Source organism: Strix uralensis, chromosome 15 (assembly GCF_047716275.1).
Source record: "Strix uralensis isolate ZFMK-TIS-50842 chromosome 15, bStrUra1, whole genome shotgun sequence".
Lineage (NCBI taxonomy): Eukaryota > Metazoa > Chordata > Aves > Strigiformes > Strigidae > Strix > Strix uralensis.
Genome location: NC_133986.1, coordinates 20,368,607 through 20,380,609, shown reverse-complemented (window position 1 = coordinate 20,380,609; position 12,003 = coordinate 20,368,607). Strand labels below are relative to the sequence as shown.

The 12,003-nt window shown below is 43.1% G+C and overlaps 1 protein-coding gene across 4 annotated transcripts in view; it reads left to right on the top strand.

The window, feature by feature from the left end:
- The window catches only part of TSPAN4 (tetraspanin 4), a 501,360-nt gene that overhangs the window by 88,170 nt on the left and 401,187 nt on the right, over positions 1-12,003 (top strand). The window lies entirely within an intron of this gene.

The window sequence follows — 12,003 nt, the reverse complement described above, 5'->3', positions numbered from 1 at the left end:
CTGGTAGTGGCAGAGTTAAATGCTGCAGCATGAAATCACCCCATTTCTGTGCTGTGTTTTATGTTTAGTGACAACATACTTTCCAGAGCAACTCATGCATCTATCCTGATTGCCAGCCCTAGAAGTCAGCGTTCCCTCTTGTTAACATGGCATTGCTGTCTAATCCTGCCATGTCCAAGCTCTTCAGTGGCTTTAACGAAGTGCTGTGATGCCAGGGCCATCTGGTTGGCACGTTGTGTTAGAGCTGGCACAGCCACCTTGGGTCATCTGGAGAAAGAGGTCAACAGTTTAATGGTCCTTAAGAGGAGCCAAATCACCTGTGATGCTAAATCGGGCCAAAGAGTGGCTGAAGGGCAGTGTGTTACGGGCGTTGGAGTGAAGCTGCAGTAGGGAGGGTTTCAGTTGACGTGGCTGTGGAGGTGGCACCTTTCACTGGTAGCATAACTGCCTTAACGTTGTATTATTTGAAATGGTATTGCTAAGATTCTGAGGACAAAAAGTTTTCTTTCCCATTAGAGGCAGCAAATCCCAGGTGTGAACTCTGGAGTGTGAGTGAGCAAGAATTATTATTTTTAAGGTCATAGCTATTCTTGGAACACACACACAAAAATACCCCTGCCATCCCCCAGCCCAGCCGGTGAGACCGAAAGGCAGCACATTAACATATCCACATGGTGCATATGTTATTTTTAATGTTGCTGTGAGAATTTTGTCTTTTCCTGAATTTTTTGAATGGCATTTGCATTTACTATCAGAATGCTGTCACATTGCTATCATGACTAAATTCCAATCAATGTTTTGATGCAATCTCCTGCAGTGTCACAAGGACTCGATGGCTAAGAAGGCTGCGAGTACACAAGACAGGAGCACTGACATTTGTTCAAGTATTTGCGTGTACCTCTTGTCTCTTCTGGACGTGTCACCAGAAGACCTAAGCCTGTGTCCTGGAGCCCCTTTTCAGAAGTGCCACTTTGAATGTCATGGTATCTGTTTGTATGCACTGAGCCTGGTCTCATCATGCACAAGGTGTGGTAAACCAGCAAGGCTGACTTACTGCGTGCACACGAAGTGTCCAAGACTAGAAGCCCACCTAAATTGGCCCAGTGATTTGAACTCTGCCTCTTGTGTTCTCTTAGGTGCATGACTGTTTATAGATACCTGTGAGGCTGAAGCCCTCAGTCCCACTCTTGTGGTCCCTGAGCATCCCCAAATCTGATTTACAGGCCTCACAAGATCACAACATGCTGCTTTTCTTCAGGTCATCATGCATTGAACCCTACTCAAGGTCACACTTAGTTTTTCTTTACAAACATGAAGGACAAAAACTTAATCTAAAACGTAAGCTCCAATAAAAGAGTGATTATTGCATAATGATCTCTCTTGAGAAACTTAGGCTCCTAGTCAAGTGTCAAGTATAAATAAAATGGGGAGAGTTGGCAGAGCTGATGTAACAGATGGATGATAACAGGGCAGTTTTTCCCCACATTAGTCCACCTATATGCCTGATCCTGACCTAGAGCTGTTCCAGCTCCTCCTTCAGAGTAAGGAAGTAGCTAGGTTTCCGTGGCCTGTTTAACAAGGGGATAGTGCCCTGCAGCTTTCCAAAATGTGTATGAGAAGAGAGCATGAAAGCTCCCAGGCAAGGGTTCAGGGGCTCTGATACACATTGTGGCAACTATGTACATACATCACCTGAAAGCCAGGGACTGGTTAGTTGTCAGTGCTGCAGAGAGGGGCAGAGCCATGGCATAAGCTGGTTTTCCTGTACTAGTGAATCTTCCCAGCCCTCAGAGCCACACAGTTTCTTAAGACTGAAGCCATAGGCTGAGAGTTTAGGATTCAGGGCTGAGGCTCGAGGGTGATCCCCAACTACCGAGGAAGACATAAATCTCGTTGGTGTGACTGTGGACATACCTATCGTGGCCAAATCTGCCAAAATCATTTAGCTCTCTAACTCCCACTGATCTCAAGAGGATTAGGTGTCTACATGGCTTTGTATATCAAAACTCTACCTGCTTCAGTTCTCCTTTTGCAAAATCAATAAAATTCTACCTCCTCTTTTTGCTTCCCAGCCTGGCTGCGTAAAGATGCCAGGGATTTATCCTGAGGATTTGTTTTCGAAACAGCAGGGACGTGCTCTCAGTTGGGGCTCTCATCCCAGGGTAATTATTGCCTTATGCCAGAATACAGAGCTGTCACTCAAAGATTTCTGCTCAAGCACACAGTCGAAAGTCAGAGTCTGCAGCTCAAAGTAATGTGTGGTCAAATCAATAATGTGAACACTCTGTGGTTTTCTGTAGTGTAGGACAATTCCCAGAGATTAATGTAAATGTAAAAGCCTTTCTAGTGGAAGCAAACCGCAGGATTGCGTGATTGCATTAGACGTTTCAAATGGCTGTGTAAAGACTTGGGAACTACATATTTTTGAAACACATTTACTTTTGGTGCAACTCAGATTCTAGCTCAGTGATGAATTACTTTAAACTTGAAAATGAATTCCTTGTCCTGGTGTCAGGATGGATTATAATCTTAAATGTGACTTGTAAGAGAAAACAAGTATGTGTTTGGCTTGTGACTTTTTTCATCATACAATGGATAAAGAGAGCATGAAGAGCAGATACTTCTTGACAGAGTCAGTGATGGCTGAAGGACTACTAAAATAATGACACTTCCCCAGCATTTCCAAATATCAGATCCATGCAGTTCTTTGAGACTTGTAAAATTAGTTTCTTTGTCAAGCTCCTTTTCTTTCGTGTCCACCTCAGTTGAACATTCTGCAAAAAAAAAACAACCCTTTATTTGTTTCAGTGTCCTTTCCAGGTAAGGTGCAGGAGCTTGCAATGTATTCCCAGGACACTTGTGGAGACTTGCAGTTGGCTTTGCCAGTTACTAAAGCTGGCTGCTAAAGAGGTAGGAAACAGAGAGCTTGGGGTTAAATTTTAAATTTCTCCAAATGCTTGCAAGGAAGAAAGCTGCCATCACCTTGCAGCTCACAAAACTCATCTTTTTCAATTGCTGACACTGATTGTAATCCCAGTCGTGGTCCATATTCTTTGTTCTGTACAACTTGGTTTTTACCCAGTGACTGATAAAGTCTTGTCCCAGCATTGTAACTGTAAACTAAACTTGAAAACCACATGGTCTGATACGATGGCTGGTTTTTTGTCCTGAAGCAAAGTGTTCACCCTAGCATTTACACTTTTTGAGGTACAGAGTAGGATGTTTTGCTTATTTCCCCCTCCACCCCTACGCTCATTGCTTTTTCTCACTCAATCTATGTTTATTTGAAATATTTGAGGGGTTTTCATGAATCTGTGTGGAGTTAACTGGTGTACCTTGTGTTTATTAGGATACATGTTTTTTCATCAATAATCTTGAATATCTGTAATGAATTAATAACTTATGCTCATGTCTTTTATTGAATTTGTGGTCCACATCATTCCTGGTGTGGCATCGTTGCATGGTGTTTAGACAAAGCCTTTTGAGGAGTGAAATGCAGTCTCTGTCTGACTTGGACCTTGGGCATGTTGTGGCTAGAGCTGTGGTAACAATTTTCTTGATTTGCCTGGCTGTAAGATGTAGCTAGCTACATAGCTTAAATCTCCTGTGGTTGCAACAGGTTGAGAGAACACATGAGAAAAGTCAGGTACTATGACTCAGCACTCTGCAACCTGCTTGATTTACTGTAATTTTCTGATGGATCCGACACCCTGACACACATCCCTTGGCCAGTCACATCTGTATTGTGCTGCAAGCTCTGGGACTACTGTGGAAACCAGCAGTTCTGCAGTGGTTTTGCATGAAGTAGAAAACAGAACTGCATTCGGTTAGGTGTGGAGTAAGCAACAAATCCCAGTGGGTAGAATTGCTTTTCTAATAAAACATATTCACGCTCTGTTCTAAGTTTTTTCAACTGGCTGTGGATTTGTTGTGAAACAGCATGATGTACTTGTGGCCAGCAAGGAGAGGACTTCTGAGCTTGGCATTGGGATCAGCCTATAAGCTGGAGGTCTCTGTGCCAGGGTTCTGGAGTAGGATTGGTAGCAGGACTGCTGTGCAACCTGTGGTCCGCTGATCTCGGGATGAAGAGCTGCCAAGATGTGGTAGTCATGTTGCTAATGAACAGCAGGAAAGACTGTACTGCTTTTTCTGCTGTTCTTATGCTTCTTGAGCCATGTCTCATCCCGACCAAGGACTCCTGAGTTTAGTGTCAGATGGGCTTCGTTCCTGAGCCTCACTCTGTGCAGCCCTGGGTGGCATGGGAAATGAATGGGGAGCATGGGGGAATAGTGAGCTTTGAGGAAGATACTCCATTGTTGTGAATTAGATGAATGTAGGTTGGTTTCTTTTCTGTGTCAGGGAGGGACAACAAAGAACTCAGCGCTGTCACTGGCTGCCTGGAAGGCAACTGTGCCCTTCTGGTCCATTGTGGCTGGCTGGCTGCAAGCTCAGACATGGCTTAAAATGCAATCCTCCTAGGTTTTCCAAAGTTAAGACTCCAGGGCAGAGTTCTACAACAGTGATCTGCAAAACTTCTGGCTGTGCAGTTCATTCTAGTCTGTGTGGCTCCCGAGGCAGTTCATTGTCTGTCAGAGCTGCATGTTTTTTCCTTGTTCCAAGAATGTGGTTACAAATACTGTATTTCTGGCTTATTGCTTTGAACATTTTTCCTGCCACCTCACAAGGCTTCCTCTTCCACCACCCAAGTGCAAAGCACTCGTCTTCATTGTCAGCTCTTCATATCCTACCCCTGCCTTGCATATCTTGTCCAGTGCAGCACTGGACATCACCCCGCATCTACTTTGTCAGTCTTGTGTGCTTATTTGTTATGCATTTCCACAAAGCCTCCTCCATGTTTTCTTCCATGTCACATCTGGCATCCAAGAGGACTCTTGGTTAAAGGTCAACAAAGCTGACAACTTTTCTCATTCTCAATCCTTCCTTATCTCTTTCCTCTACCAGCAACAAGCTAGGAGATGAGACCGCTGCAGCATGGGGAACACCTGCAGAGTCAGCTCCAGGCATGGCCCTGCAAGCAGTTGCTTAAGGGAGAAGCTGCTGAGGGTGACTGAAGCTGGCTGTGTGCCCATAACAGTACCCTGGAGAGGAAGAGGTGTGGAGGATGGTGGAGCACTGCCTGTCCGGGTCCCTCAGCATGGTCCCTGCCAAGCCGCTCTGCTCCTGTTCCTCCCGCAGCAGCAAGGCTGCCTTCGCCCAGCTCTCCTCAGTGTTCAGTAAGGGCTGCCCTGCTAAGAGGCTTTGAGCAAGTGATGCCATCATGACAGTCTCCTTCATACACCTCCCTCACAGCTGTCTGAATCTGTTCCTCTCCTGGAGACTCAGATGACAAGCCCTTTGGGACAGGGGCGATGTCCCCATAACTGTGTGCCCACTGTCTTTGGTAAGGTGCTTAGCAAAATATTCAGGAACTCTGAGGTGCTGCTGTGGTTTAAATGCTCAGCAATTTCTTCAGTACTTCTACTGCCGATCACTATATGCTTGATTCAGCTGTCCTCCTCTCTTTCCCCAAAAAGCACAGTGAAATTTAAATTTTGCATAAGAGGGAGTGCACATTTCCTCATCAATGAGAGAAATAGTGCCAGCTGTGGTTTCAGCACTAATAGCAACCAAAGCCTCCCTAAAAGAGAATTTTTCTCCCTCCCTCTCCCTCGGCAGACAATTTTATGGACTTATTTTTATCTCATTATGTTTTATATGCCTCAGTTCTTTGTATACTTTATAAAGCCTCTAAAGTAGAGTTATTGAATAAACACCCTAATGTTGGACCCATGTGTTTCTCATGGCTGGCTTCACATGGATTTTTTTTTTTTTAATCTTTGTTTACAGGACACAGTGTATTATACCCCCTCCCAGTGCTTGCACTCCCCTAGAAGAGCCAGAATCCGCTTCTAATGCTTTTTGTTTAGCTCGCTGTAGTTCTGTTCTAACCTGGGAATTACTTCCTTTTACTGTGGCAAAATGATGTATCCAGCTCTGTTATTGATATATGTGCATCACAACTGAGGGTCTGATTGAGAATCTGCATGGGACTGTGAATCTTTCTATTGATTTTTCGATAGACTTTGACTGTACCTCTAATTGCCTATCGTTCTCGGTGAATCTGTGCTGCTCTGTTTACTTTGCTTGATGAGATAAGGATCACTCTGTGAGATGTATTCCCAGGAGTCGTCTTTTTTTTTTTTTTTCACCTGTACAATGATCATTTTATATCTCAGCAACCTGATGCTACGAAGTGCTGCGGCGTTAGCTGTGCCTTGGAGACAAGGCTGCTGTAGTGCAGAACCTTTGTGCCCTCGGGTCTTGCATGTTCCTCTCAGCCAGGGTATAAATGGGTGACTGTGGCTGCCCCCTCAATCTACATCACAGAATCATCTCGGTTGGAAAGGACCTTGAAGATCATCTAGTCCAACCGTTAACCCAGCACTGACAGATCCCAACTACACCAGATCCCTCAGCGCTATGTCGAGCCGACTCTTAAACACCTCCAGGGATGGGGACTCCACCACCTCCCTGGGCAGCCCATTCCAACGCCCAACAACCCGTTCTGTAAAGAAATGCTTCCTAATATCCAGTCTAAACCTTCCCTGGTGCAACTTGAGGCCATTCCCTCTTGTCCTGTCACTCATTACTTGGTTAAAGAGACTCATCCCCCCTCTCTGCACCCTCCTTTCAGGGAGTTGTAGAGGGCCATGAGGTCTCCCCTCAGCCTCCTCTTCTCCAGACTAAACCCCCCAGTTCCCTCAGCCGCTCCTCACTCCTACATTACTTTTGTGAAGGGATAAAGTGTCACTCTGTCCTTTGCTTATCTTGCCCATCTTTTATGGTCCCTCCTTGCAATTCCTAGTTACTATTGTGGGTTTTCTCTGTGCACCTCTTCACCTTGTGTCCCACTGATATTTTTGCAACTTCTTTTTGTGTGCGTGGCCTTTCTGTCCCCATTTTTTTTTCCAGTGGTTTCTACTCCCAGCTATGTGGATGTCACATTCTATATTGTTCCTTGATGTTTTATGGCTTTTTTATCTCATGTAGCACTGGACAGGCATCCGGCCCTTTTCTGTGGAGCTGAGTGGGTGCTTTGGGTGTGCATCCAGCTAGACAAAGATCATCAGCTCAGTCTTCCCTGACAGTCAGAAGGAAGATTACAGGAGCAGGATTTGTATGAGCGTGGGTCACTAATATAGTCACAATTCAGGCACTTGTTTAGGTGAGTGTTCACAGGAACAGATTAGAGCCTGGTGGGCCTGAAGAACCAAGCAGCTAGAGCAAAAACACTGATGCAGAACCAAGATCCAGCAACACGTGCTTTGTGGCCTTGTTGCAAGGTCCTTGCTCCTGTTTCAAACACCAGGCACTGCCTCATGTAACCCTCTCCTTCTAGCTGACAGTCTAGGTTGCAAAATTGTAAGTATGGAAAGCAACTAGCTGTGTGCTGACCTGGACTACGTGACTGCTTGCTGTAGGTCTGCAAATTTTCTGTCCTGATTCCTGAACAAATGCCTCTACCCGAAAAGAAACCATCATCAGGTACCCTAGTGTGCTGCTCACGGCTGAAGGGCAGTGCCTGCGGTCAGGATATCTTCCAAATCTGCCTTTGTGATTCCCCTGTGCTGGCAAATCTGCCCATCAATGTCTGAGTGACTGCCCCACATCACGAACCTATCCTCAGTGGTACCTGAGCCTCAGTATCTCCACTGAGATTTCGTGGTGACATCATTACCTTCTGGAAGGGCTGAACACGTGCCTGTGTGCCCATTTTCTGTGTTTTTGTCTGTGGGAACAATGCTGCATTGTTTGCTGCTTGGAGCCATGTCCGGGAAATATTTCTGGGCTAGGAAGTCTTTATTATTTCTTGAGGAAGTTGAGCTTCTGCAGAATCTGAATCTTATCTGTAGCCCACATTAATTTATTGCATTTATGTATTGAGCAGGCTGCATTCAGTATGTCAATTGAATGGAGAGATGATTTAAAAACATGAAGTGTTCTGGAGAGAGATTAAACTGTTTTCTTGTTCAGTATTTTGTGTATCTCTGCCTGCCATGAAAATTGAAACTGCAAATATTAATAAATTGACACGTTTGCTAGTCTCATTGTAATGATACAGCCAGTCCACAAGCAGTCAAATGATGAGTCATACCTTCAAAAGCAGGAGATATTTTTTAAATCATGAGGTTATTTCACAGTGTTAGGTTTTGGTTTTAATTTGTCTTCTCCCTTATGAACATTTAGGGTTAGTATTGCCAGGCTTTCTTCTGCAATCAGGAAGAGCAAAAGCTTAGCTTTGTACCTTTTTTTTTTTTTTTTTAAAGACAAGGCACTTATGATCAAGAGGAGACTTACAATAATAGTAAAAGCTGACAGATCTACAACTTTATCTGTATCCTTTCAGTTGTGATTTAAAGCACCTTAAAGAAACAGCTCCCTGTGACAAGCAATGAATAATGTTAATTGAGGATTCTTGAAACAGATGTATAGTTGGCACTTTTTATCCTATCTTTCATTTTTTTTTCCCCCTTTTATGAAATTCAGAAACTGTTATAATAACATCAGCCACCACTTTCTCAGTGTCCATGCACCAGGACCACAGCGCTTTGGACAGGAAACCTGAGCAGGGTAAACTCTGAAAACTGCCTCAAAGGTCCTGTTGCAATTTCTTGACCTTGTTTGATTCTAGCCATTTGTGTGGGAAAATTATTTTCCTAATATTTTGATGGTATGTTAGAGCTGTAGAACTGTACTAGGACCTGATACTAATAAAAGATGATGGTGTTATAAAAATAATCAGAGTAACCAGATTTAAAAGCAGTTTCAAGTGTTGCAGAGGTTCAATACTTAGTGACCAGGTGATAAAATGACAGTTAAAATGTATCATCAGTGAATGCAAAGTATTGCATGTGAAAAGCAAATAACAGTATTCCCTTCCCTACCCAAAACCCACAAAGTACTTGAGGGTAGTGCTGATGAGTCATACCTCAACTAATGCTGTTTTGGGAAAGTTGCTCCTTATAAGTCTTTGGCAGCGTTAGCTCTGTGTTCAGAGATGATTAAAGAGGCAAATAAAATGAAAGATTTTTTTCTACTGTGCATGAATTCATCAATTTCCAGACTCGTCAGCCTGGAAAAGAGGTAAATGAGAGGTCGCGGGAGAAGGCTAATGAAATCATGAAGAAGGGAGAGAAGATGAATTAGGGAATGATTGTTCACCTTCTCATAAATCAGGCATTAGAAACCATCCAATGAAATAAGTAGTAGTTTTTAAGTAAATAATGTATTTCCCTGCAACTCAGAACAGAGCTGAGGAACTCGTTGCTACATCATGTTGTTGAGGCTAAAAGCATACACAGACTAGAGAAATTCATGGAGGAGAGATTCATGGGCTCTTAAACAGAATAGTTCAATCCCAGCCTCTAGCTGAGGAGCCATAAGCTTCTAATAGCTGGAACACTTGAGGGAAGGGATGCACCAGGAGGAAGGTCATGCTACCTTCTCCTGACTCCTTCCATCTTCACTCCCACCTGTTCATTATTTGGGAGCGGGTGGTGGGCTGCTAAGGCTTGTGTATTCCTGTGGGGTCGGCTGCTTTCTAGTTCCTGGGTTTGTGGAAGTCTGTGTATCTGAGCAGCGTTACCAGGTTGGTAAGAAACAGCTTACAGTCACATGAGCACATTCACATTCCCCATGTCTTCACATACGTGTACACATTTTTTCTGGAAAGCTTTTCTACATTTTTCTGTTTTATTTCAATGAATAGGATCTTGATGTAGATTTGCAGAGAAATCGATGGAGATGCACTTATGAAAATCTCCACTAGTTGTCACTCGATCCCTATTTTAAAGCTGACTTCAAGACCACTTCGAGCTCTTTTTACCTTCTATAAAATTGATGTCCTGGGCCCCAAATAACAAATAGCTGTGACAAATTTTGCCACGGAGTCTTTCTGAAACACGGTAGTAGGAATCAGTTTAAATCCAAGAGATGGTAGCCTCTGCAAATGTTGTTCCGTGGGTTTTGGCTTTCTGAATAATTATTCTTAACAGCATGTTGTCCAAGGTCCAAACTCGTTTGGGGCCTGGTGTGTCAGCCGCTGTATGCGTACTGTTGATATCTCCTCTCTCTGGAGAGGTGATGATCTCAATGGACATCTTCCCTCCAGGAGGAGGAGAAGTTACAGAAGAATGAAAGGGCAGTGGCACCACCTCAGTCAGCTTGGGTTTAGTTTTTGATCAATGTTTTCTTGGGTGGAAGTTAGCAGGAGTCCGGCAAAAGAGTGCTGGCAATGATGAGGAGGAACGAGCTCTGTAGAGGTGTTATGTAGCTTATTCCCAGGATTGTTTCCTTTCTCTGGTTTCTTTCAGTTAAAAATCCATGTGCTTGTTCATTGTGAATGTAAACTGTTTTACAGGGGCACGTTTTCCCTGATTTTATTTCTTTGTTACTTGTATTCAAAGCCAGTGTGAGTTTGACAAAAATAATAAATTCATAAACTTGATAAGCATCTTATTTCTTTCTCCATCTTTAGCTCTGCCTGTCACAGGTTCATATTCAGAGCACGCGGGTTTTATTGTTTGTGTTAGAGGTAGTGTTGTGTTGAACAAATCATCTTCTCTACTGGTTGGTGCTTGATGCTGTGAACTTAAGAAGGGAGAGATGCTGATTGTCTTGAAGAGTTTGCATTCTGAGTAAATCACAGGAAAATGCAAGTATGTCACAATTCCAGCTTTTAATTTCTCATTATTTTAGGAAAATTCTTTTGCCCTTCTTTGTTTTGATGGGCAACAAGCCTGTCTTGTGATTTTTTTTTTCTCTTCTACTAGACTTGTGCTTGGTCTGCCCCGTTCCTCAAAGAGGTGCAAGCATAAACCTGGCTGATAATAGCTAGGGTGATGCAGATCATCACTGTGAGGAGAGCTGTATCATCAGTGCAGGCAGTATTTGCTCTATGGAAGGAGAAGATGGACAAGGAGTTGCCTGCTTGACAGACTCATGAGGAAAAAGCATTCCTGTCTCTACATGCTTTGGATTCAGTGAACAGATATTATATGAGGTTGTAGTCAATGATGGAGTCGGTGAGCGAGAGCAATTAGGATGTCCTCTACCCTTCTCTGGCATGCTCACTTTGTAAGTACTATGTGCTCTACCATGTGCTCTCCAGGAGCAAGGATGGGATACAGAGCAAAGCAGCCTGAGCTATGTGGCTGGAAAGGTCTGGCATAGCTTCTTCCTACAAATCAATTGTTGTTTACAGTCTCTCAGTGCTTAAGTAGTAGGTGAAGCTGTGTTTAAAAAAACAAACAAACAAACAACCAGCACAAAAAACTCCAAACCCAAAACAAAACTAAAAAAACACAACCAAAACAACAAAAAAATACTCCCCAAACCCACCCACAAACCAAAAATCAAACCCTTCGCGTTTTTCAGGATTTAAAGAAAAGGATTTTATTTTTACCAAAATTCCCTTTTTAATATAATGAAACTGAAAGGATTTGTTTTTCAAGGACTTCTTCATTCTAACAGTAAAAGTGTTGTGCTGAGTTACTGCTATAAAATTTAATAGAAACTATTGTTCAATCCCTTCTCTCCTCCTGAAAAGGAAGAAAGAAAATCAGCTCAAACTGAATTGCTCTCAAGGTGTTTCTTCAAGGTTAGTGTTTCCTGCTCCAGCTACCCATTTCCTTTGAAATAATTATGTTTTGGAAATGCCATGAGCCCAGGCCATCAAAATGACTGTCAAAGGGAACAAGGGACTGTTTGAAACCAATGGGCAGGGCACTTATGCATTTATATCCCAGGACTTACTGTGTTTCATTTATATCCTGAGATAAGCGAGATGGGGATTTTTATTTGCATGAGAAATGTGTGCCTTTTTATATCTATTATATTTGTTCATAATTTGATTGCTTTGTTGAAACCTTTATTACACATCTTTGTCTAATATCTTCTTTATTCTTTCATTTTCTAAAAGCCATTTGAAAATCACGGAGATTG